The sequence below is a fragment of the Felis catus genome, chromosome A1 (assembly GCF_018350175.1).
Source record: "Felis catus isolate Fca126 chromosome A1, F.catus_Fca126_mat1.0, whole genome shotgun sequence".
Classification (NCBI taxonomy): domain Eukaryota; kingdom Metazoa; phylum Chordata; class Mammalia; order Carnivora; family Felidae; genus Felis; species Felis catus.
This window is the reverse complement of record NC_058368.1, coordinates 83623510-83650858: the sequence shown is the minus strand read 5'-3', so window position 1 is coordinate 83650858 and position 27349 is coordinate 83623510. Positions and strand designations below refer to the sequence as shown.

The following is a 27349-nucleotide window of genomic DNA, read 5'->3' as shown; positions in this document are numbered from 1 at the left end:
GTTTTTTTTTTTACTTTTTTTTTTATATATATGAAATTTATTGTCAAATTGGTTTCCATACAACACCCAGTGCTCATCCCAAAAGGTGCCCTCCTCAATAACCATCACCCACCCTCTCCTCCCTCCCACCCCCCATCAACCCTCAGTTTGTTCTCAGTTTTTAACAGTCTCTTATGCTTTGGCTCTCTCCCACTCTAACCTCTTTTTTTTTCCTTTCCCTCCCCCATGGGTTCCTGTTAAGTTTCTCAGGATCCACATAAGAGTGAAACCATATGGTATCTGTCTTTCTCTGTATGGCTTATTTCACTTAGCATCACACTCTCCAGTTCCATCCACATTGCTACAAAAGGCCATATTTCATTTTTCTCATTGCCACGTAGTATTCCATTGTGTATATAAACCACAATTTCTTTATCCATTCATCAGTTGATGGACATTTAGGCTCTTTCCATAATTTGGCTATTGTTGAGAGTGCTGCTATGAACATTGGGGTACAAGTGGCCCTATGCATCAGTACTCCTGTATCCCTTGGATAAATTCCTAGCAGTGCTATTGCTGGGTCATAGGGTAGGTCTATTTTTAATTTTCTGAGGAACCTCCACACTGCTTTCCAGAGCGGCTGCACCAATTTGCATTCCCACCAACAGTGCAAGAGGGTTCCCGTTTCTCCACATCCTCTCCAGCATCTATAGTCTCCTGATTTGTTCATTTTGGCCACTCTGACTGGCGTGAGGTGATACCTGAGTGTGGTTTTGATTTGTATTTCCCTGATAAGGAGCGACGCTGAACATCTTTTCATGTGCCTGTTGGCCATCTGGATGTCTTCTTTAGAGAAGTGTCTATTCATGTTTTCTGCCCATTTCTTCACTGGGTTATTTGTTTTTCGACAAAGCAGGAAAGAACATCCAATGGAAAAAAGCCTCTTTAACAAATGGTGCTGGGAGAACTGGACAGCAACATGCAGAAGGTTGAAACTAGACCACTTTCTCACACCATTCACAAAAATAAACTCAATATGGATAAAGGACCTAAATGTGAGACAGGAAACCATCAAAACCTTAGAGGAGAAAGCAGGAAAAGACCTCTTTGACCTCAGCCGTAGCAATCTCTTACTCGACACATCCCCAAAGGCAAGGGAATTAAAAGCAAAAGTGAATTACTGGGACCTTATGAAGATAAAAAGCTTCTGCACAGCAAAGGAAACAACCAACAAAACTAAAAGGCAACCAACGGAATGGGAAAAGATATTCGCAAATGACATATCGGACAAAGGGCTAGTATCCAAAATCTATAAAGAGCTCACCAAACTCCACACCCGAAAAACAAATAACCCAGTGAAGAAATGGGCAGAAAACATGAATAGACACTTCTCTAAAGAAGACATCCGGATGGCCAACAGGCACATGAAAAGATGTTCAGCGTCGCTCCTTATCAGGGAAATACAAATCAAAACCACACTCAGATATCACCTCACGCCAGTCAGAGTGGCCAAAATGAACAAATCAGGAGACTATAGATGCTGGAGAGGATGTGGAGAAACGGGAACCCTCTTGCACTGTTGGTGGGAATGCAAATTGGTGCAGCCGCTCTGGAAAGCAGTGTGGAGGTTCCTCAGAAAATTAAAAATAGACCTACCCTATGACCCAGCAATAGCACTGCTAGGAATTTATCCAAGGGATACAGGAGTACTGATGCATAGGGCCACTTGTACCCCAATGTTCATAGCAGCACTCTCAACAATAGCCAAATTATGGAAAGAGCCTAAATGTCTATCCTCACTTTCTTGAGTTTTTTTTTTTTTATCCAAGATATTATGCTGTAGCTTTTCATATGCCTTTCTTTATTTATTGAGAGGATCATGTCGTTCTTATTATTTATTTTATTAATGTGATTTATCACATAAATTGATTTGCAGATTTTTAACTGGCCCTGAATAAACCCCACCTGATTGTGGTGAATAATTCTTTTAATGTTTGTCAGATTTGAATTGCTAGTATCTTGTTGATTTTTTTGCATCCATGTTCATCAGCAAAATTGGTCTGTAAGTCTTTATACTGGGGTCTTTGTCTGGTTTTGGAATCGTGGTAATTCTGGCTTCATAGAATGAGTTTGTACATTTTCCTGCCATTTCTATTTTTTTACAACAGCTTAAAAATAATAGGTATTAACTCTCTAAAAGTTTGGTAGAATTTCACTGGTAAGGCATACGACCCTGGAGATTTTTTTGATAGCTGATTCAATTTCTTTGCTGGTTATGGGTCTTTTCACTTTTTTTTAAATTTATTCCTATTTAAGTTTTGGTTTTTAATGTTTCTTAAAATGTATCCATTTCTTCAAGATTGCCCAATTTTTGGCATATAACTGTTCATAGTATTCTTTTACTGTTGGTTACATTTCTGCACTGTTTGTGATCTCTCCTCTTCTATTTGTGATTTTACTTATTGGTATTTCCCTTTTTCTTTTTGATAAATATGGCTAGGGGTTTATCAATTTTGTTCATTTGTTTAAAGAAACAGCTCCTAGTTTCATTTATCTGTTTTACTGTTCTTTTTTTTTTTAATTTAGTATCATTTATTTCTGCTCTAATCTATATTATTTCCCTTCTGCTGGTTTTGGGCTTTTGTTGTTGTTGTTGTTCTTTTTCCAGCCCTTATAGGTGTAAGGTTAGGTTGTGTATTTGAGACTTTTCTTCCTTCTTTAGGAATGTCTGGATTGCTATATATTTCCCTCTTATGACTGCCTTTGCAGCATCTCAGAGGTTTTGGACTGTAGTGTTTTCATTATCATTGGGTTCCATGTACTTTTTATTTCCTCTTTAATTTCTTGGTTAGCCCATTCATTCTTTAGTAGGATGTTCTTTTTTTATTTTTTTTTAAATCTTTATTTTTGAGAGAGAGAGAGAGAGTGTGTGAGTGAGGGAGAGGAATAAAGAAAGGGAGACACAGAATCTGAAGCAAGTTCCAGGCTCTGAGCTGTCGAAACAGTCTGATGCCAGGCTTGAACCTACAAACCATGAGATCATGACCTGACCCGGAGTCAGACACCTAAGTGACTGAGCCACCCAGGCTCCCCAGGAGAATGTTTTTTAGTCTCCAAGTATTTGTTGTCTTTCCAAATTTTTTTCTTGTGGTTGATTTCATGTTTCATAATGTTGTGTTTTGAAAATCTGCATGGTATTTTATCAATCTTTTTGAACTTGTTGAGGTCTGATTTGTGACCCAGTATGTGATCTATTCTGAAGAATATTCCATGTGCACTTGAGAAGAATATGTATTCTGCTACTTTAATATGAAATGTTTGAAAATATTGTTAAGTCCATCTGGTCCAGTGTGTCATTTAAAGTCATTGTTTCCTTGTTGATTTTCTGTTTACATGATCTGTCTATTGCTGTAAGTGGGATGTTAAACTCCATGAGTATTCTTGTATTATTCTGTTGCAGTTGGCAAATATGCATGATATGATTTTAATATTTTTGATTTAGTAAGACTTGTTTTGTGGGCTACCATGTGATCTATTCTGGAGAATGTTCTATGTGAACTTGAAAAAACGTATATTGTTTTTCAATGGAATGCTCTAAATATATCTGTTATGTTCATCTGGTATAATGTGCCATTTAGCCACATTGCTTTCTTATTGATTTTTCTGACTGGTTAACCAATCCATTCATATAAACCAGTGTTAAAATCTCCTATTACTAATTTATTATCATCTATTTCTTCCTTTATGTCTGTTAGTAGAAGCTTTATGTTTTTTGATGCTCTCTGTTGGGTGCATAAATATCCACAGTTACAGTCTTTTGTTTTAGTCTCTTATTACAGTCTTTCTTTTAAAATCTATTTTGTCCAATATACATATTGCTGCCCTAGTTTCTTTTTATTTCCATTTTCATGGCAAATGTTTTTCCAACTCTTCACTTTCTATCTGCATTTGCTTTTAGGACTAAAGTAAGTTCTTCTAGGCAGGTACAAATGGGTCTTGATTTCTTATTCATTAAATCACTTTATATCTTTTGATTGTATAACTCTCTTTTTTTTCTGTATCTTTTATATGTTTTTGATTTGTGGGTACAATTATCTTCATATATAATATCTTATGCATATAGGAATCTATATTAAGTTGATGGTTGCTTAAGCTAATACACTTTAAAAGCCCTAAATTTTTACTTTCTTCTCAGGTTTTATGTATATGATGTCATACTTTACAATTTTTCTTTTTAATTTTATGATTCCCTTGACTAATTTTTGTAGATAAAATGTACTTTACTGCTTATATGCTTTCACATCCATGCAGCTTTTATAAGTGATTAATCAACTACCATTATTATGCTTGAATTTACCTGTGAAATTTTTTTATCTATAACTGTCTCACTCCCACTTATAGTCTACTCTGTCTACTCAAAGAATTTATTTTAACATTTTTTGTAAGGCTGGTTTAGTGGAGATAAATTCTTTTAAATTTTGCTTGTCTGGGAAACTTTCTCTCCTATTCTGAATGATAACCCAGCTCGGTATACCATTCTTGGTTGCAGTATTGTTCTTTACAGCAACTGAATATATCATACCACTTCATTCTAGCCTACAATGTTTTGCTGAAAAAACAGATGCTAGCTTTTGTGGCTTTCATTGTATGTAACTCTTTTTCTTCCTTTGCTGCTTTTAAAATTATCTTTACTTTTATTTTTTGTCCATTTTAATTATTATGTATTTGGTATAGACTTCTTTGTATTAATTTAGTTGGGGACTTTCTGTGCATCCTGGATATGGATATCCATTTAATTTCCTACATTAGCTAAGTTTTTAATCTATCGCTTCTTTAAATAAATTATCCCCTTTTCTCTTCTTTCTGGGATTTCTATAATGCAAATACTATTAGGCTTGAATATTTCCTTCAGTTCTGTTAACATATTGTCATTCTTTTTTGTTCCCAAGATGCTATTTAAATTCAAATTAGTAAGCACATAGTGTAGTACTGGTTTTAGGAGTATAATTTAGTGATTCATTACTTACATGTAACTCCCAGTGTTCATCCCAAGTGCTGTCCTCAATGCCTATCACACACTTAGCCCATCCCTCCACCGATGTCCCTTCCAGCCACCCTCAGTTTGCTCTCTATAGTTAAGATTCTCTTATGGTTTGACTTCCTCTCTGTTTCTATCTTATTTCATTTTTCCTTCACTTCTCCTGTGTTCATTTGTTTTGTTTCTTGGATTTCACATATAAGTGAAACTATGGACTATTACTCAGCCATCAAAAACAATGAAATCTTGCCATTTGCAATGATGTCGATGGGATTAGAGTGTATTATGCCAAAGTAAATCAGTCAGAGAAAGAGAAAAACCTATTGTCATTTTAATTGTATTAGTTTTTTTCTCTGTGTTGTTTAGCTTAGATGCTTTCCATTACTCTGTTTTCTAGATTGCTAACCCATCTTCTGTGTTCTCTGATCTGCTATTAATTCACTCTAGTGTATTTTTATTACAGTTATTGAGTTATTTATCTTTAGCTGGGTCTCTCATATTTTCTCTTTGTTAAAGTTCTTACTGAGATCCCTCACCCTTTTCTCAAGCCCAGTATCTTTTTGACCATTACTTTGAATTATTTGTCAATCATAATGCTTATCTTTGTAGTATTATATGTTTTTTCCTCCTGTGGTTTTTGTCTTTTTTTTTTTAATTTGGGACGTATTTCTCTGTCTTCTAATTTGTCCAACTCTTTGTTTGTTTCAATGTAATAGGGAAGTCAGTTACATCTCCTGATCTTGAAAGTAGCACTTTTATACAGAAGAGAACTTGTGGTGCCCTGTAGCACAATGTCCTCTGTTTACCAGGACCATTTGTTTTTTTACTGGTGTCTCCTATGTGAGCCCTACGTGTTCTACTACTGTGTGTGAGCTGTATTTGTCTTCAGTACAGTTGGTTTTAATGGCTCACTTTGCCTGATGTGGGTACACTGGCAGTTTTATCCCTGTGTTATTAGGTGACCTGTCCAGGGCCTCCATAGGCTTTTACTAAGGTGATACAGAAATCAGACCAGATGTTTGTTCTCAGTTTGCCTGATGAGGCTTCAGCCACACTGGACTTCAGGGAATTGCTTTTGTACTGCACAGTTCATTAACAATCCCATACTGCTTGTAACAATTTATAAATATAATTTTGAAATTATATTCATTCAAATACATTTATCATTCATTTGTGATTTTTAAGTAGCTATACACCACTCCGATATGGACATTTTAAAGCTAATTTCACATAGCCAATATCACACGTAACTATATCATTCGTGTAGAACTTTTTGTTGGAATTTTAAAATAAATAAGTAAAATATAGGACATAAAACCTGTGAGAGGAGCATAAACAATATACCATATGTCTCAGAGGTGTGCATATTCTCACTGATTAAGAGTAGAGACAGGTTTCATGTAGATTTTTTTTTAGCTGAACATTTTTGGACTATTAAGATGTAAAAAGAAGTCAGAAGGGTAAATTCATAGCAAGGAAACAGCCTGAGGGACATTATGAAAAATATATATATATATATGAATCAAGGCATCCAGTCTGAAGATAGCCTGAGACCTTGGGATTAAAAAAAAAAATGTAAGGTAAAACAGGCTCCATTTGAGAGCTAATTTTGATTTCTGGTGTCAGGATCTACTTGTACACAGAAACAGATGCATGACTTAGTACTTTTACTGTTTTTGAAGCTAATGTAAATGGAATGGTAATCTTCATATTTTTTATCAAATAACCCACTATTAGTGTGTACAAGCACTACTGACTTTTAGCATTGATTTTTTAGTTTACAACGTTATTAAGTTCATTGATTAAATCTAACAGTGTCGTTGTGGAGTTTTAAAATTTTCTATATGAAAATATGATGTTTTCACACAAATTTTACTTCCTCCTTTCTGATTTAGATATTGTTTGTTTATTTTTTGCCTGATTGCCAGGCAACACTTCCAGTATTATGTTGATGAGCAGTGGTGAAAGTAGTCACCCCTATGTTGTTCCTGACCACAGAAGAAATTATTTTAAAATCTCACTACTGAGAATAGTGCTAAGTTGTGGGCTTCCCAATATATGTCCTTTATTATATTATACATTTTGCTTCTATACTTAATATGTTGAGAGTTTTATTGTGAACAAATATGAAAATATTCAAATGTATTTTCTCTTTTCTGAAATGATAATTTCATCTTTTACTTTATTAATGTTATGTATCGCATTGATTTATTTGCAGATGCTGAAACATTCTTGCATCCCAGGTATGTCCCATTTGACCATGCTTCATTATGTACTGTTAATTACTGAGAATTTTTGCATTTATGTTAATCAGGCCTATTGGTCTATAGTTTTCTTTTAGTGTCTTTACCTGACTCTGGTATCAAAGTAATGTGGCCTCATAAAATGATTGTGAGAGTGTTTCTCCTCTTTAATATTTTGGGAGAGTTTAAAAAAAAATGGTGATAGTTTTATTTTTTTTCAATGTTTGGGAAAATTCACCAGTAAAGCCATCTGTTCCTGGTATTTTGTTTATTGAGATATTTTTAACTACATATTCAATATGTTTTCTGGTAATTAGCCTGTTCAAATTTCCTATTTATTCCTGTTTCAATCTTGGCATATTGTAAGAATTTATCCCATTCTTCTAGGTTTTCCATTTAGTTGATATATGGTTGTTTACAGTAGTCCTTTTCAGTTGCAATATTTCCTCTTTCAATTGTAAGAAGTTTTGTTTGTCTGAGTCTTCTGTCTTTTTTCCTTCATTGGTGTAGCAGTTTTTCCTATTTGGTTCATCTTTTCAAAGAATCTACTAGTTTTGTTAATCTTTTCTATTGTTTGCTTGTTCTTTATTTTATTTATGTTTGCTCTAATTTTCATTTTCTTTTCTTTTTTTATTTCAATTTGAGCTTAGTTTGTGGCTTTTTATATTCTCATGGCATGTAAGGGTAGGTTGTATATTTCAGATTTTTCTATTTTATTAATGTGTGCATTAATATCTATACAGTTCCCTCTTACACTACTTATTTTACATCCCATAAATTTTGCTGTGTGGTGTTTCCATTTTTGTTTGTATTAAGATATGTTTTATTTTTGTATTTTATTTTTTAATATAATTTATTGTCTAATTGGTTTCCATACAACACCCAGTGCTCATCCCAACAAGTGTCCTCCTCAATGCCCGTTACCCACTTTCCCCTCTCCCCCACCCCCATCAACACTCAGGTTGTTCTCAGTATTTAAGAATCTCTTATGGTTTGCCTTCCTCCCTCCCTCCCTATAACTTTTTTTTCCCTTTGCCCTCCCTCATGGTCTTCTGTTAAGTTTCTCAAGACCCAGCAATAGCACTGCTAGGAATTTACTCAAGGGATACAGGAGTGTTGATGCTTAGGGGCACATGCACCCCAATGTTATAACAGCACTTTCAATAATAGCCAAATTATAGAAAGAGCCTAAATGTCCATCAACTGACAAGTGGATAAAGAAGATGTGGTTTATATATACAATGGAATACCACATGGCAATGAGAAAGAATGAAATATGGCCTTTTGCAGCAATGTGGATGGAACTGGAGAGTGTTATGCTAAGTGAAATAAGTCATACAGAGAAAGACAGATACCAAATATTTTCACTCTTATGTGGATCCTGAGAAACTTAACAGAAGACCATGGGGAAGGGGAAGGAAAAAAAATGGTTAGAGAGGGATGGAGGCAAACCATAAGAGACTCTTAAAAACTGAGAACAAACTGAGGGTTGATGGGGGCCGGGGGGAGAAGGAAGGAGAGGGTGGGTGATGGGTATTGAGGAGGGCACCTGTTGGGATGAGCACTGGGTGTTGTATGGAAACCAATTTGACAATAAATTTCATTAAAAAATAAAAAATAAAAAGTTATATATATATGTATATATATACATAGTCAAAATATATAAATATATATTACATGATCAATTATATGTTTATTTGTTTATGTATATTTGTATGGAATAAGTACATGTCAAAATAAATAAACATAAACACACACCTTATTCAAGTTGTTGGAGATACAGAAATGATCAATTCTAAATTTTTAAATATATGAATAGATGTTAAACCATGTGAAGTAATGCATCTTGCATCATAAGATGGTAATAGTCACAGCTATTTCTTACATTGATCCTTCATAATAATTAACATTGATATGAACTCTTTTAACTAAAAGTATATGTGTGTATCTGTAACTGGTAATGTTCTAAGTAGTTTTATTATTTCCCCTCAATCCTCGCCACACCTGAGCTCCAAAATTAAGCTTATCCTTTGTTTTATATAGAGTGGACACAGAAATGGTGAGTAAAGGGGGGAAGTTGGGTCTATGGTTGCTGAGATTCTAAGTATCTCATCTAAAGGCTCATAGGTCTCTAAAGGGTCATTCATGTGTGAGAAACCTGACCTTTCCCTGGTGTGTGCATTGCTCACTGTACACAACCACAAAAACCTCACAGGGAAGTCTGCTCCTATAGGTACAAGGGTCTCTAATATTTGGTATGGTTTTTCTCCAATTATGTTTAATTTGCTTCTACATCTTCCTTACATTGAATATACTTCCAAGAATTTTTAATATTATTGTTGGTACTCAAAGCATTGATGTTAAATAAATTTAGACTTGTACAACAAAAATTCTAGAAATATAATTTTTATTTATATTTTCAATGATTCAGTGATTTGCCATATATGCTTAAGTTAGCCTCTCTGTAAATATATGTTAATGTATGACATTATCTATCATGATGAAATGTGATGATGTGAACTGTGGCAATTTCAATATTAGTTAGCAACCATTCTGACCCACATTTGTAAATTTTTAGTTTTGTGATAAGTTCATTAAATCATAAGTGATTAATAATCCCCTATATATAGGCCCATGGGACTTCTTCTTTTTAGCACATGTTGATGTACACAAACATTAACACAAAAACTCTCAGTAAGCATTTCTTTTTTTTTCCTTTTTTTCAGTAAGCATTTCTTAAATCATTTCAGGTTATTGCATTTTATAAATGACCAATTGCCTCCAAAGCTTTCCTTGCTGAATTTGAGGTCTCAATGAACTTGTGTCTAGGTGAAACCTCATGGACAACAAAACTCGGGTGGTCAATGAAACGGCACAGTCTGATTTCATCCTGGTGGGAATTTTCAGTCAGTCAAAACACCCAACTCTCCTCTGTGTGGTCATTTTTGTGTTTTTCTTGTTGGTATTGTCTGGAAACTCTATCCTGATATTTCTGATATACTGTGATGCTTATCTGCACACCCCTATGTACTTTTTCATCAGCCAGTTGTCTCCCATGGATGTAATGTACATTTATATCACTGTGCCCGAGATGCTTATGGACCAGGTTATGGGTGTGAATAAGATCTCAACCCTCGACTGTGGGATACAAATGTTTCTCTATGTGATACTAGGAGGTTCAGAATGTTTCCTTCTAGCCACCATGGCCTATGACTACTATGTTGCCTCTGCCAGTCTCTTTATTATCCTGTCATCATGAACCATAGGGTTTGTCTCCTACTGGTATTTGGCTGCTGGTTTCTGGCATCTGTGGATGGATTCATGCTCACATCTGTCACCATGGCATTCCCTTTCTGCAGATCTCTGGAGATCCATCATTTCTTCTGTGAAGTTCCTGACATAGTAAAGCTTTCCTGCTCACTTCCCTCCATGAGACACTCATGTACCTGTGTTGTGTCCTCAGGCTCCTTTTCCCAGTGAGAGTCATTTCAAACTCCTATTTTTTCATCCTCCTCACCATCTACAGGATGAACTCAGCAAAGAGCCAGAAGAAGTCCTTTGCAACTTTTTCCTCCCATATGACTGTTGTTATCCTCTTTTTTGGGGCTGGAGTCTACAACTCCATGCTTCCCAGCTTTCACTACATCCCTGAAAAGGACATAATGGTATCTGTTTTTTATACCATCCTCCTTCCACTGCTAAACCCTTTAATCTATAGTCTGAGGAATAAAGATGTCACAAGGACTTTAAAGAAAATGTTGAATGTGGGAACTGTCTTTCAATAAATTAGAAAATACAAAATTTAGATGTTAATGTGTTTTTCTTCATTCTACACATCAGAAATTTAGAAATTTATGCCAGTGATATTTCTTAGCCGCTAATACCATGGCATCTTACATCATATTCACAAACTACTTTATGAATTGCTTCAATATTACAAGTGTCTTTGGTTATAAACTCCTCCACTAAAGGGTAGTGTAGTGTTGTAATATTTTGATGTAACACTGACTAAAGTTTATAGCTACACTCTTAGTGTATAGAAGAATATCCCCATTCTTATGAAATACGTAATGAAATATTTAGAGGATAAAGGCCATGTGGAGATAAGAAATTTTCTCAAACAGAAATGAGGAAAAAAAGGATATAGAGAGAGAAGGAGGGAGGGAGTAAAAAAGGGAGAGAAAGAGAGAAAAATTTAGACTGACAGAGAAGCGATGAAGCAGAGCAGGTAGAATGTTAGTAATAGATGATTCTAGGTAAAGAGTATATGAGTGTTCTTTGAACACTCTGAACACTTTGAACACTCATTATGATGAATAATATCACTCTTATTCATATTTTTCAACAAAATTGAAATTAGCTCTAAATAAATATTTAATACAGTCTCTCTCTCTCTCTCTCTCTCTCACACACACACACACACACACTTATTTCTTGAGTTTTTATTTTCTGTCTGGTGGCAATGTGACACAAAATAGTATGAAAATGTGATTTTTAAAGTGGCTTTTTATTACTGAGACAGTACAGTTAGCTTCCCACATTTATTGGACACTACATTGATCTACATCGTCCAACCTTAGAGGTATTTAGAGAGGATTAATAATTCTGCTATGTGGTATTTTTTAAGATTCAGAATGCATATGGGATGGTGGAAAATATTAACTCATATGGAAGGAAGACTTGTGGAAGGTTCATGCACAAGGTGATTTCTGATCTGAGGTGTTTTTCTTTTTTAAATTTTAGTAAGTTAACATACAGTGCAATATTGGTTTCAGAAGTAAAAATCAGTGATTCATCACTTACATACAACACCCAGTGCACATCACAACAAAGGCCATATTAATACTCATTACCTAGCTCCCACCCCCTCCCTCTATAAACTATAAGTTTGTTCTCTACTGTTTTTAATATAATTTATTGTCAAATTAGCTAATGTACAGTGTGTAAAGCATGCTCTTGGCTTTTGGGGTAGATTCAGGTGGTTCATCACTTATATACACCACTCAGTGTTCATCCCAACAAGTGCCCTCCTCAAAGCCCATCACCCATTTTCCACAACTTCCCATGCTCCCCTCATCAACCATCAGTTTGTTCTCTGTATTTAAGAATCTACATGGTTTGCCTCCTTCTCTCCTTCCCATGTTTGTAACTATGTTTTCCCTTTCCCTACCCCCATGGTCTTCTGTTAAGTTTTCAAGCTCCACATATGACTTAAAACATATTATATTTGTCTTTTTCTGACTGACTTATTTCACTGAGAATAATACCTTCATTTCCATCCATGTTGCTGCAAATAACATTTCATTCTTTCTGATTGCCAAGTAGTATTCCATTGTATGTATACAACACATCTTCTTTATCCATTCATCAGTTGATGGACATTTAGGCTCTTTCCATAATTTGGCTATTATTGAAAACACTGCTATAAACATTGGGGTACATGTACCCCTATACATCAGCACTCCTGTATCCTTTGGATAAATTCCTAGTGGTGCTATTGTTGGGTCATAAGGTAGTTCTATTTTTAATTTTTATAGGAACCTCCACACTGTTTTCCAGAATGGCTACAACAGTTTGCATTCCCATGAACAATGCAAGAGGGTTACCATTTTTCCACATCCTTGTCAGCATCTGATGTTTCCTGAGTTGTTCATTTTACCCACTCTGATTGGTGTGAGGTGGTATCTCAGTGTGGTTTTGATTTGTATTTCCCTGATGATGAGTGAAGTTGAGCATCTTTTCATGGGTCTGTTGGTCATATTGATGTCTTCTTTGGAAAAGTGTCTATTCATGTCTTCTGTCCATTTATTAACTGGATTATTTGTTTTCCAAGTGTGGAGTTTGGTGAGTTCTTTATAGATTTCAGATACTTGCCCTTTATCCGATATGTCATTTGCCAATATCTTTCCCCATCTGTCGGTTGCCTTTTAGTTTTGTTGACTGTTTCCTTTGCAGTGCAGAAGCTTTTTATCTTGATGAGGTCCCAATAGTTCACTTTTGCTCTTAATTACCTTGGCTTTAGAGATGTGTCAAGTAAGAAATTGCTACGGCTGAGGTCAAAGAGGTTTTACTGCTTTCTCCTCTAGGGTTTTAATGGTTTCCTGTCTCACATTCAGGTACTTCATCCATTTTGAGTTTATTTTTTGTGTATGGTGTAAGAAAGTGATCTACTTTCATTCTTCTGCATGTTGATGCCCATTTCTCCAAGCACCATTTGCAAAAAAGGCTCTTTTTTCAATTGGATACTCCTTCGTTCTTTGTCAAAGATTAATTGCCCATATATTTGTGGGTTCTCTATTCTATTCCATTGGTTTCCATGTTTGTTTTAGGGCCAATACCATATTGTCTTGATGATTACAGATTTGTAATAGAGGCTAAAGTTTGGGATTGTGATGCCTCCTGCTTTGGTTTTCTTTTCCAATATTACTTTAGCTATTTGAGGTCTTTTGTTGTTCCATAAAAATTTTAGAATTGTTTTTTCTAGCTTTGAGAAGAATTCCAGTGCAACTTTGATTGGGATTGCATTGAATGTGTAGATTGCTTTGGGTAGTATTGACACTTTAACACTATTTATTCTTCCACTCCATAAGCGTGGAATATATTCCCATTTCCTTGTGTCTTCTTCAATTTCCTTCATAAGCTTTCTATAGTTTTCAGCATACAGATCTTTTACATCTTTGGTTAGCTTTATTCCTAGGTTTTTTTTGGTTCTTGGTGCAGTTGGAAATGGGGTCGATTTCTTTATTTCTCTTCATTATTGGAGTAAAGAAGTGCAACCAATTTCTATACCTTGATTTTGCATCCTGTGACTTTGCTGAATTCATGTGTCAGTTCTAGCAACTTTGTGGTGGAGTCTTTTAGGTTTCCATGGAAAGGATCATGTTATCTGTGAAAAGTGAAAGTTTGGCTTCTTCTTTACCAATTTGGATGCTTTTTTCCTTTTTTTTCATGTTGTTGTCTGCTGAGACTAGGACTTCCAACACTATGTGAAACAACAGTGGTGACAGTGGACATCCCTGTCAAATTCCTGATCTTGGTGGAAAGCTCACAGTTTTTCCCTACTGATGAGGATATTAGCTGTGGGCTTTTCATGTCTGACTTTTATGATGTTTAAGTATGTTCTTTCTACCCCGACTTTCTTTAGGGATTTTATTGAAAAAAGATACTGTATTTTGTCAAATGTTTTTTTATTTTTCTGCATCTATTGACAGGATCATATGGTTCTTAACCTCTTGTCTATTAATGTGCTATATCACATTGTTTGATTTGTGAATATTAAACTAGGCTTGCAGCCCAGGAATGAATCACACTTGATCATGGTGAATAATACTATTTATATGCTGCTGAGTTAGATTTGCTAATATGTTGTTGAGAATTTTTACATCCATGTTCATCAGGAATATTGGCCAGTAATTCTCCTTTTTTTGTGGAGTCTCTGTCTAGCTTGGGGATCAAGGTAATGCTGAATTCATAGAATGAGTCCAGAAATTTTCCTTCCATTTCTATTTTTTGTATCAGCTTGAGAAGGATAGGTATTAACTCTGCTTTAAATGTCTGGTAGCATTCTCTTGGGAAGCCATCTGGTCCAGGACTCTTATTTGTTGGGAGATTTTAATAACTGGTTCAATTTCTTCACTAATTATGTGTGTGTTCAAATATTCTATTTCTTCCTGCTTGAGTATTGGTAGTGTGTGGGTGTCTAGGAATTTGTCCATTTCTTCCAGGTAGTACAGTTGGCTGGGATATAGTTTTTCACAGTATTCCCTGATAATTGCTTGTATTTCTGAATGATTGGTTGTGATAAATCCATTTTCACTCATGATTTCATCTATTTGGGTCCTCTCTCTTTTCTTACTGAGAGGTCTGGCTTGGGGTTTATCAATTTTGTTTATTTTTTCAAAAAAACATATCCTACTTTCATTGATCTTTCTACTGTTTTTTTTTATTCTATATTGTTTATTTCTGCTCTGATCTTTATTATTTCTTTTCTGCTGCTGGCCTCGGGGGTTTTTTGTTGTTCTGCTTCTAGTTCTTTTAGGTGTGTGATTAGATTTTGTATGTGGGATTTTTCTTGTTTCTTGAGATAGGCCTGGACTGCAATGTGTTTTCCTCTTAGGACTGCCTTTGCTGCATCCCAAAGAATTTGGACTGTTGTATTTTCATTTTCATTTTTTTCCATATATTTTTAAATTTCCTCTTTAATTGCCTGGTTGACCCATTCATTCTTTAGTAGGATGATCTTTAACCTCCATGCATTTAGATGTTTTCCAGACTTTTTCCTGTGGTTGATTTCAAGTTTCATAGCATTGTAATTTGAAAGTGTGCATAGTATTATCTCAGTTATTTTATATTTATTAAGGCCTTTTTTGTGACCCACTATGTGATCTATCTTGGAGAATGTTCCATGTGCACTTGAGAAGAATGTGTATTCTGCTGCTTTAGGTATGTGTTTTGATTGAAGCATTTAGTCCTTTTACATTCAGTGTTATTATTGAAAGATATGGATTTAGAGTCATTGTGTTATCTGCAGGTTTCATGCTTATAGTGAAGTCTCTGATCCTTTGTGGTCTTTGCAACATTCTACTCACAGAGCCCCCTTTAGGATCTCTTGTAGGGCTGGTTTAGTGGTGATAAACTCCTTAAGTTTTTGCTTTTCTGGAAAAACCTTTATTTTTCCTTCTATTCTGCATGACAGGCTTGTTGGTTAAAGGATTTTTGGTTGCATATTTTTCTATTCAGCACAATGAAAATTTATTGCCACTCTTATCTGGCCTGCCAGGTTTCAGTAGATAGGTCTGCTACTACCCTCATGTGTCTACCCTTGTTGGTAAAGGCCCTTTTGTCCTTAGCTGCTTTCCGGATTCTCTCTTATCTTTGTATCTTGCCAGTTTCTCTATATTTCATGCAGAAGATCAATCCAAGTTACTTCTGAAGGCAGTTCTGTGTTCCTCTTGTATTTAAATGTCTGTTTCCTTCCCTAGAGTGGGGAAATTCTCAGCTATGATTTTTTTCAAGTACACCTTCCACCCCTTTCTCTCTCTCTTCTTCTTCTGGAATTCTTATGATAAGGACATTATTACATTTCATTGAATCACTTAGTTATCTAATTCTCCTCTCTTGATCCAGAATTTTTTCTCTTTTTGTCAGATTCATCTTTTTTCATAATTTTATCTTTTACTTCACTTATTCTCCCCTCTGCCTCTTCAATCCTTGCTGTCACCTCCTCTAGTTTATTTTCCCATAATTTACAACAGTTTTTAATTCATCATGACTATTATTTTTTAGTTCTTTAATCTCTGAATCAATACATTGTCTGCTGTCTTTTATGCTTTTTTCAAGCCCAGCGGTTACTCTTATGACTCATTCTAAATTCTTGTTCAGTTATATTGTTTATATCTGTTTGGACCAATTGTTTAGCTGTCATTTCTTCCTGGAATTTCTCTTGAGGAGAAATCTTCTGATTCATCTTTTTGGCTAGTTTTCAGTCCCTTATGTGTTTTAAAAGCTTGTTATGTGCCCTGCATATGGAAACACTATTATATTAAAGAGGGGTCATTCACTGTCCAGGATCTGACCTTACAGGAGATGTTTTTTGGCATGTGTTACTTGCTTTTTGTTCTTGTGATTCTGATTGCTTTATCTGCCTACTTGTAGTGATATGTTGGACCCTCCACCAGGTCTGCTTTGAGTTATTCTTTGAAGTAGTCCTGGAAAAGAAAACGAAAAAAACAAACAAACAAATAAAACAAAACAAAACCACAAGCTACAGCAAAACAATGGGGTGGGGGCATTGTTGATGGAAGAGGACTTATCCCATACAAAGAGAGAAATGACAGAGGTGGAGAGAAATAAAATAAAGTAAAATTGACCAGGCAGAGAAACTCTATGGCTTAATCCAGAGAGAGAGAGAGGGGAAAATAAAGAAGGAGATATAGAATAGGTGTAAAGAGAATAGGTTAAATATGTCTGTTGAAACAAATCAACAACCAGAATAACCAGACTAGAGGAGGGAAGAAATAAAGAGAAAAGTAAAAAAGAAAGAAAAGAAATATATATATATATATATATATATATATATATATTTACACACACACACACACACATATATATATATATATATATATATATATATATATATATATATTTACACACACACAATAATTAAATCAGGAGATGCAAACCCACTGGATGCTTTGGAGCTGGTAGTAGTGCTGGTATGGAGGAGGGGCTGTCTGTGTTGTCAGCATCAATCCAGCTCCAGTAGATATGCAGTTACCAGATGTGGAGGGGCATGGTTTGGTGTAGGTGGGTCCTGCCTCTACTGTTGACTTTCCATCCTTTCACCTTGTTGGTGATGGAGAGAAAAATTGTGACACCCCAATATCTCCTCCATGGAAGAGGTGTCCCAAACTACTCTGTTTAGGCAGTCCTCACTCTGCCACAAGCATGAACGAGGCAGCTTGTTCTCCTGCATTGTCTCCCATGCTTCCCTGGTACTCAGCTGGTATTTAAACCCTGATGTCTTATAGGGTTTCACTCCATGCACCCCAGTTCAGTGGAAGTGTTGCTCTGTGCCAATATATGGCCTCTACTGGCAGGTGCAGGCAGTCTTTGTCCTTTGAATGGTTATATACCTTCTTCCCACAGCACTCCAGGGAAGGGATTGATTTCTCCCACTGTGGACTGCAACTCTGAACTAGTTACCTACCCCGGGGCTGGCTCCCTTCCTCCCAGATGTGCAAACTGGGCAGCCAGCCCCAGTCCAGAGAAAGCCCCACAGTTGGAGACTGGATCTTTCTCTGTCCTGGTCCATGATTTTTCTCTTGTTCAGGTACAGTCCTACACTGCCCCAGTCTCTCTTTCCCTTCACTTTGTCTCTCTGCAGAAGGGTATCCCTCTCACCCATGCCTATGCAGTCCATATTAACTCTCCCAGGTCGCTATTGTGCAGCTATGGCCTGCCAGGTTGTCCCCCTGGGTCCTTGGAGATGTCTTTGTCACTCTGCAGCCTGGACTGTTGGAATTCAAAGTCCTTTGGCCTCAACACTGCTGTGTTTGAGGGACAAGGGAACTTTGGGTCCCCCTACTTCTCCACCATGCTTGAGAAATAGCTGTTCTCTACTGTTAAGAGCCTCTTGTGGTTTCTCTGTCTTCTCCTTGCCCCTCCCCATATTTCATCTGTTTTCTTTCTTAAATATTATACCTGAATTAAATCATATGGTATTTGCCTTTTTCTGATTGACTTATCTAGCTTAGCATATGTTATAGCTCCATCCACGTCATGGCGAATGGCAAGATTTCATTATTTTGGTGACTGAGTAATGTGTGTGTGTGTGTGTGTGTGTGTGTATACACACACACACCATATATACACATACACCATATACACCATATATACATATATATATATACACACACACACACCAAATACACTATAAACACACACACACACACACACACATACATACACACACACACACACACACACACACCAAATCTTCTTTATCCATACATCAGTCAATGAACATTTGGCCTCCCTCCATATTTTGGCTATTGTAGATAATGCTTCTATAATTATTGGGGTTCATGTAACCCTTTGAATCTTTATTTTGTATCCTTTGGGCAAATACCTAATAGTAAAATTGCTGTATTATTGGGAGTTCTATTTTTAGCTTTTTTAATGTTATTTATTTAGTTTGGTGGGGGAGAGATAGTGAGCTGGTGTGAGCAGGGGAGGGCCAGAGCAAGAGGGAGGGAGAGAGAGAGAGAGAGAGAGAGAGAGAATGCCAAGCAGGCTCCACACTGCCAGCACAGAGCCCTACATAGGGCTTGATTCCATAAACTGTGAGATCATGACTTGAGCCAAAATCAAGAGTAGGATGCCAAATTAACTAGCCATCCAGGCACTCCTACATTTAGTTTTTTGAGTAACTTCATACTGTTTTAGTTTTTTGAGTAACTTCATACTGTTCTCCAGAGTGGGAACACTAGTTTGCTTTCCCACCAACAGTGTAAAGTCTTCCCCTTTCTCCACATCCTTGCCAACATCTGTTATTTCTTGAGTTAAACTTAGCCATTTTGATGAATGTGAGGTGATAGCTCATCATGGCTGTGATTTGTAGTCTCCTGATGATGAGTAATGTTGAGCATCTTTCCATGTGTCTGATAGCCATCTGGATGTCTTCTTTGGAAAAAGAAAATGTCTGTTCATATTTTTTGCCCATTTCTTAACCGGGTTGTTTGTTTTTTGGTGTTGAGTTTGATAAGTTCTTTATAGATTTTGGATACTAACTCCTTATCAGTTACATCATTTGTAAATATCTTCTCCCATTCCATTGGTTGCCCTTTTAGTTTTGTTGTTTTTTTGCTGTGTAGAAGCTTCTTATCTTGATGAAGTCCTAATAGTTTATGCTTGCTTTTGTTGTCCTTGCCTTTGGCGATGTGCCTAGTAAGAAGTTGCCCAATGTGTCTGAGGTCAAAGAGGTTGCGGCCTACTTTCTCCTCAAGAAGAAATGGTTTACTGCCGCACATTTATGTCTTTCATCTAATTTGAATTTATTTTTGTGTATGGTATAAAAAATTGGTCCAGTTTCATTCTTCTGCATGTCACCATCCAGTTTTCCCAACACCATTTGTTGAAGAGACTGTCTTTTTTCTATTAGATGTTCTTTCCTGCTTTTTCAAAGATGAGTAGACCATATAGTTGTGGGTCTATTTCTGTGTTTTCCATTTTGATTCATTTTTTTAATTATTATTATTTTTAATTTTATTTATTTATTTATGTATGTATGTATTTATTTACTTATTTTGAGAGAGAGAAAGGTTGTGTGAGCAGGGGAGGGGCAGAGAGAGAATGAGAGAGTGAATCCTGAGTAGGCTCCATGATGTCAGCACACATGGGGCTCCATCACATGGTCAGAGAGATCATGACCTGAGACAAAATCAGGAGTAGGACTCTTAACTGACTGAGTCACCCACATGCCCCCCAAAATACATTTTTGGGCAAAGTAATTATTTAGGTGAAGGTAAAATAAAAACTTCCCCAGGGGCACCTGGGTGGCTCAGTCAGTTAAATCATCTGACTTCAGCTCAGGTCATGATCTCACAGTTCATGAGTTCAAGCCCCACATTGGTCTCTGTGCTGACAGCTCGGAGCCTGAACCTGCTTTGGATTCTGTGTCCCCCTCTCTCTCTGCCCTTCCCCTGCTCACTCTCTTTCTCTCTCTCAAAATAAATTAAAATTAAAATTAAAAATTAAAAAAAGCTTCCCCAAACAAACAAAAGCTGAGGGAGTTCCTTTACACAAGAAATACCTTACAAAAAATCCAAAAATAATTCTTCAAGAAGAAATAAAAGAACAATAATTATGAACATGAAAATACAGTAAAACCTTGGTTTGCAAGCAAAATTCATTCCAGAAACATGCATGTAATCCAATGGACTTATATATCAAAGTGAATTTATCCATAAGAAATAATGGAAACTCAAATGATTTGTTCCACAATCCAAAAATATTCATATAAAAATGAATATAATGCTATAATATAATGCAACATAATTAATAAAATACAAAATATATGGGGCACCTGGGTGGCGCAGTTGGTTAAGCGTCCGACTTCAGCCAGGTCACGATCTCGCGGTCCGTGCCCCGCGTCAGACTCTGGGCTGATGGCTCAGAGCCTGGAGCCTGCTTCCGATTCTGTGTCTCCCTCTCTCTCTGCCCCTCCCCCGTTCATGCTCTGTCTCTCTCTGTCCCAAAAATAAATAAACGTTGAAAAAAAATTCAAAATATAAAGAAAAATAAATTAATCTGCACATACCTTTGAAAATCTTCACTACTGGTATGCGGGAGACATGAGAGAGGAGGGTTATTGCGTAGGATGACTTTCATTATCACTAATGGAATCACTGCTCTTTATGGGCTCAATGGTACATTTTTCTGCATGGGACCATTCTGTATGCTCATACAGATGTTGACTCCAGTGCAGTAATAATAAACTCTTGTCATATACTGTATATACTTTAACTGGCAATAAGGCCACAGAAGAAAGGGTCTATATGTGCAGACAGCCTGACCTAGCATGCAGCAAAACATTCCTAAGCTTACTCTTGTATGGAAAAGTAAAGTACTGTCCATAGGTTCTTTGAAGTAACAAAAAAATACACTAATGCCAGTTGTGGGCACCTTCCAACATTCTGATAAATTACTGATTTCTGCCAAACACCACAGTCTGAGACTGAGCATCTGAGCATGGGAGACAATCACCCACAATCCCACAGCAAAAGAGAGGGAAGAACCATTGGCTCAGTTGTTATAATGTGATGTTCAGCATCATATACTACTCATATTGGAAAACATCGTGCAATTATCAAGTTAAAATTTATTAGAAACGTTTGCTCATCTTGAGGAACACTCAGACCAACTTATTTACAACCCAAGGTTTTACCATATGTGAAAACATACAGCACACCCATTAAAAAGTGTATATGGTCAGATTTAGAATACTCTAATAATTGTAACATGGTGGTATGTTAACCACTGAACTCTAGTATAAGGTTGAAAGACAAAAATAATTCAAAATAACCTTAACTACAATAATTTGCTAATGGATACATAGCATAAAATATGTGAATTATAACATCAAACACGTTAAATGTGGGAGAAAGTGTAAAAATGTCGAGGTTTAGTAGGTGATAGAATTAGGTTGTTATCAACTTAAAATATGTTTTTTTCTATCATAATATATTTCAATTAAGATTTAAAAATAACCACAAAACAAATACCTATATTAGATACACACAAAATAAAGTTAACAGAATCAAGGTATACCATTACAGAAAATCATGAATTCACAACAGAAAACAAACAGCAAGAGAGGAAAAGAGGAACAAACAACTACAAAAACAAAACAAAACAAATCAAAAGAAACAAACAAAAAACAAAAAAAAATCCAAGAAACAATGAACAAAATGGCAATAGTAAATCCTTACCTATCAACAGTTAAATTATTATCAATATTGCTTTAAGTGTATTAAGTCATAAAATAAAAATGTACAGAGTAGGTGAGTGGATAAAAAAGACCAACCTAGGGGTGCCTGAGTGGCTTAGTTGGTTAAGCGTCTGACTTCAGCTTGGGTCATGATCTCGCAGTTTGTCAGTTCAAGCCCTGCATTGGGCTCTGTGCTGACAGCTTGGAGCCTGGAGCCTGCTTTGGATTCTGTATCTTCCTCTCTCTCTGCCCCTCCCCTGCTCATGCTTTGTCTCTCTCTGTCTCTCAAAATTAAATAAATGATATCCAAAATCTATAAAGAGCTCACCAAACTCCACACCCGAAAAACAAATAACCCAGTGAAGAAATGGGCAGAAAACATGAATAGACACTTCTCTAAAGAAGACATCCAGATGGCCAACAGGCACATGAAAAGATGTTCAGCGTCGCTCCTTATCAGGGAAATACAAATCAAAACCACACTCAGGTATCACCTCATGCCAGTCAGAGTGGCCAAAATGAACAAATCAGGAGACTATAGATGCTGGAGAGGATGTGGAGAAACGGGAACCCTCTTGCACTGTTGGTGGGAATGCAAATTGGTGCAGCCGCTCTGGAAAGCAGTGTGGAGGTTCCTCAGAAAATTAAAAATAGACCTACCTTATGACCCAGCAATAGCACTGCTAGGAATTTATCCAAGGGATACAGGAGTACTGATGCATAGGGCCACTTGTACCCCAATGTTCATAGCAGCACTCTCAACAATAGCCAAATTATGGAAAGAGCCTAAATGTCCATCAACTGATGAATGGATAAAGAAATTGTGGTTTATATACACAATGGAATACTACGTGGCAATGAGAAAAAATGAAATATGGCCTTTTGTAGCAACGTGGATGGAACTGGAGAGTGTGATGCTAAGTGAAATAAGCCATACAGAGAAAGACAGATACCATATGGTTTCACTCTTATGTGGATCCTGAGACACTTAACAGGAACCCATGGAGGAGGGGAAGGAAAAAAAAAAGAAGTTAGAGTGGGAGAGAGCCAAAGCATAGGAGAACAAACTGAGGGTTGATGGGGGGTGGGAGGGAGGAGAGGGTGGGTGATGGGTATTGAAGAGGGCACCTTTTGGGATGAGCACTGGGTGTTGTATGGAAACCAATTTGACAATAAATTTCATAAAAACTAAAAAAAAAAAGAAAAAAAAAGAAAAAAGTAAATAAATGAAAAAATTTTTAAAAATCAACCTATATTTTGTTTCCAACATACTTATTTCAGTTTCAATGATATACATAGTCTCAAATAAAAATATTGAAAAAATATATTTCACATAAATAAACACCAAGAGAGGAGTGCTAGCTATGCTTATATCAGAAAAGATAAACTTTAAGTCAAAAAGTGTAGCAATAGACAAAGAGGACCATTATATAATGATAAACAGATGAATAATTTAATAAGCTATAAAAATTTATATATAAACCAAACATCACAATATCTAAATATATGAAGCAAATACTTACATATATGTGAGAAATCGACAAAAATACAATGATAGTGGGGGCCTCCAATACTCCACTTTTAACAATGAATGGAATATCAATAAGGAAATATTGGACTTGAACTTTAAACCAAGTGGACCTGACCATTATTAAAAAGAAAATTCATCCATTCTTCTCAAGGGCACAACAAACAATCCCCAGGATAGGTCATATGTTAGGTTGCAGAACAAGTCCCAGGAAATTTTAATAAGTTGATATTATACCAAGTGTTATTTATGACCACAAATATATGAAACTGATCAATAAAAGGAGGAATTCTGGAAAATTCACTAATATGAGCAAATTAAACAACACACTCTTGAATGACCAGTGGTTTGAAGATGAAATTAAAAAAGGAAGGGAAAAGTTTTGAAACAATTAAAAATGAAATCACAGCATAAAAATTATAAACCATAGCAAAATGCCCACATTTAAAAAAACAAAAAAATAAAAATAACAAAATATTAAATATTCAATGTAACTTCACACCTCATAGAATTTGAAAAACAAGAAAAAACTAAGCCCAAAGTTGGCAGAAGAAAGGAAATAACAAATATCAGAGCAGAAATAATTGAAACAGCAAACAGAAAAATAATTTAAAAAATAAAATTGAGTAAACTTTAGCTAGAATTACCAAGATAAAAGGAGAGGAACCAAGTAAATAAAATTATGCATGAAAGAGGAAGCATTGCAATGGATACACAAATACAGTAAAAAGACAACTATGAAAAATCATGTTAGCGAATGGATAACCTACATAAAAGGGATACATTCCTTAAAATATACATCCTTCCAAATCTTAACCATGAAGAAAGAAAAAAAAAAAAGTAAACTGATAAGTAACAACAAAGGACATTGAATCAGTAACGAAGCCAAGGATCAGTCTCATGGGTCAGTTGCATTAATCATTTGAAAAATAATTCATACCTAATCTTCTCAAACTCTTCCAAAAATTTGAATAGAAGGAAACACTCTCAAACTAATTTTGTAATAATGGCACTGCCCATATAAAAAAGCCAGAATAGAATATCATAATCAAATAAAAATACAGGCCAATATGCCTAAAGAATATACACGTGAAAATTCTCAGTTAAGATCCTACGAAACTGAATTTAACAGCATATTCAAATGATCACACAACATGATTAAGGGGGATTTATACCTTTTATTCACAGATGATTTCACATACTAAAACCAATCTATATAATACACCACATTAATGGAATAAAATAAAACAATTAATATAATAATCTTAAATTTATGTAGTAAAACATTCAACAAATCCAAGAAAAAATATTCATGTTATAAACTCCCAATAATAAATTGACTAAAGAAATATAATACATCTACATAATAACAGCAAACATGTCCAACAGTGAAAGTTTAAAGTTTTCCATCTAAAACCAGGAACAAACCAAATGTACCAAGTCTCACATCTCCTACTCAATATAGTACCAGAGATGGTAGCCAGAAGCAGTTACAAAAGGAAAAGAAATAAAAGTTATCAAAATCAGAAAAGAAGTAAAATTGTCTCAGTTTATTGACGTCACAATCTTGTATAGGGAAATCCAAAAGACATCACTAAAAAACAAGACTAAAAAAAAAAAAAATAGTAAACTCAGAGTACAAAGTCAAAATACAAAATTCAGTTGCATTTCTAAATACTAAAATAAAAAGAAATAAAGATAATAATCCCATTTATAATAACATAAAAATAAAACATCAAAATAATTTTTCCAAATTTTTATTTGAATTCTAGTTAGCTAACATACAGAGCAATATAGTAGAATTCAGTGATTCATTACTTACATACCACACACAGTGCTGATCATAACAAGAGCCCTCCTTAACAGCCATCACCCATCTAGCCCATCCCCCACCCACCTACCTTCATCAACCCTCAGCTTGTTCTTTACTTTAAGAGCCTTTTGTGATTAGTTCCCCTCTCTCTTTCCCCCCTCCCATATGTTCATCTGTTTTGTTTCTTAAATACCACATATATATGAGTGAAATCATATGGTATTTGTCTTTCTTCGACTCACTTATTATTTTTCCTAATGTTTATTTTTGAGAAAGATCAAGCAAGGAGGCACAGAGAGAAAGAAAGAGAGAGACAGAGAGAGAGAGAGACAGAGAGAGAGAATCCCAAGCAGGCTCTGCACTGTGAGCACAGAGCCCAATGCAGGTTCAAACCCATGACTATGAAATCATGACCTAAGCCAAAATCAAGAATTGGACCAGCCATCCTGGTGCCCCTGACTCAGTTTGCTTAACATAATACACTCTAGCTCCATCCACACTATTGCAAATTGCAATTTTTTGATGGCTCTGTAATATTCCATTGTATGGATATACTGTGTCTTCCTTATCATTCTGATGGACATTTGGTTTCTCTCCTTAGTTTGGCTATTGGTGATAGTGCTGCTATAATCACTGGGGCATATGTACACTTTTAAATCTATATTTTTGTATCATTTTGGTAAATACTTACTAGTGTGATTGCTGGATCATAGGGTGTCCTATTTTAAACTTTTTAAGGAACCTCCATATTGTTTTCTGGAGTGGCTGCACCACTTGGCATTCCCAACAATAGTGTAAGAGGTTTCCTCTTGCTCAGCATCCTGGCCAACACCTGTTGTTTCTTGTGTTAAGTTTTGCCATTCTGGCAGGTGTGAAGTAGAATCTCATCAAGGTTTTGATTTGTATTTTCCTGATGATGAGGGATGTTGAGCATCTTTTCACATGTTTAATAGCCTTCTGGATGTCTTCTTTGGAGAAATGTCTATTCATGTCTTCTGATCACTTCATAACTGGGTTATTTTTTGGGAGGGTTAAGTTTGATAAGTTATTTATAGACTTTGGATTCTACCCTTTTATCAGATATGTCATTTCCAACTATTTTCTTTCATTCCCTTGGCTGTCATTTAGTTTTGCTGTTTCCTTTGTTGTGTAGAAGCTTTTAATCTTGATGAAGTCCCAAAAGTTCATGTTTGCTTTTGTTTCCCTTGTCTCTGGCAACATGTCTAATAAGAAGTTGCTCCAGCCAAAGTCAAAGAATTTGCTACCTGTATTCTCCTCTGGAATTTTTATGGTTTTCTGTCTCAAATTTAAGTCTTTAATCCGTTTTTAACTTATTTTTGTGTATAGTTTAAGAAAGTATTCTAGTTTAACTTTTTCTGCATGTTGCTGTCCATTTTTCCAAACACCATTTACTGAAGAGACTGTCTTTTTTTTTTTCCATTGGATATTATTTCCTGCTTTGTTGAAGATTAGTTAACCTTAAAGTTTCTGGGTTTTCTATTCTGTTCCATTCTATTCTGTTCCATTGATCTATTTGTCTATTTTTGTACCAGTACCATATGGTCTTGATGACTATATCTTTACAACATAGCTTGAAATTCAGAATCATTATGCCTCCAATTTTGTTTTTCTTTGTTAATATTGCTTTGGCTATTCAGGGTCTTTTATGGTTCCATACAAATTTTAGGATTGCTTGTTTTTTATCTGTGAAAAATTGTGGAGTATTTTGAATGGGATTGCATTAAATGTGTATATTGCT

The 27349-nt window shown here is 35.6% G+C and overlaps 1 pseudogene; it reads left to right on the top strand.

The window, feature by feature from the left end:
• Positions 1–10099: 10099 nt before the first annotated feature.
• LOC101101537 lies at positions 10100–11045 on the top strand (annotated as a pseudogene).
• The last annotated feature ends 16304 nt before the right edge of the window (positions 11046–27349 follow it).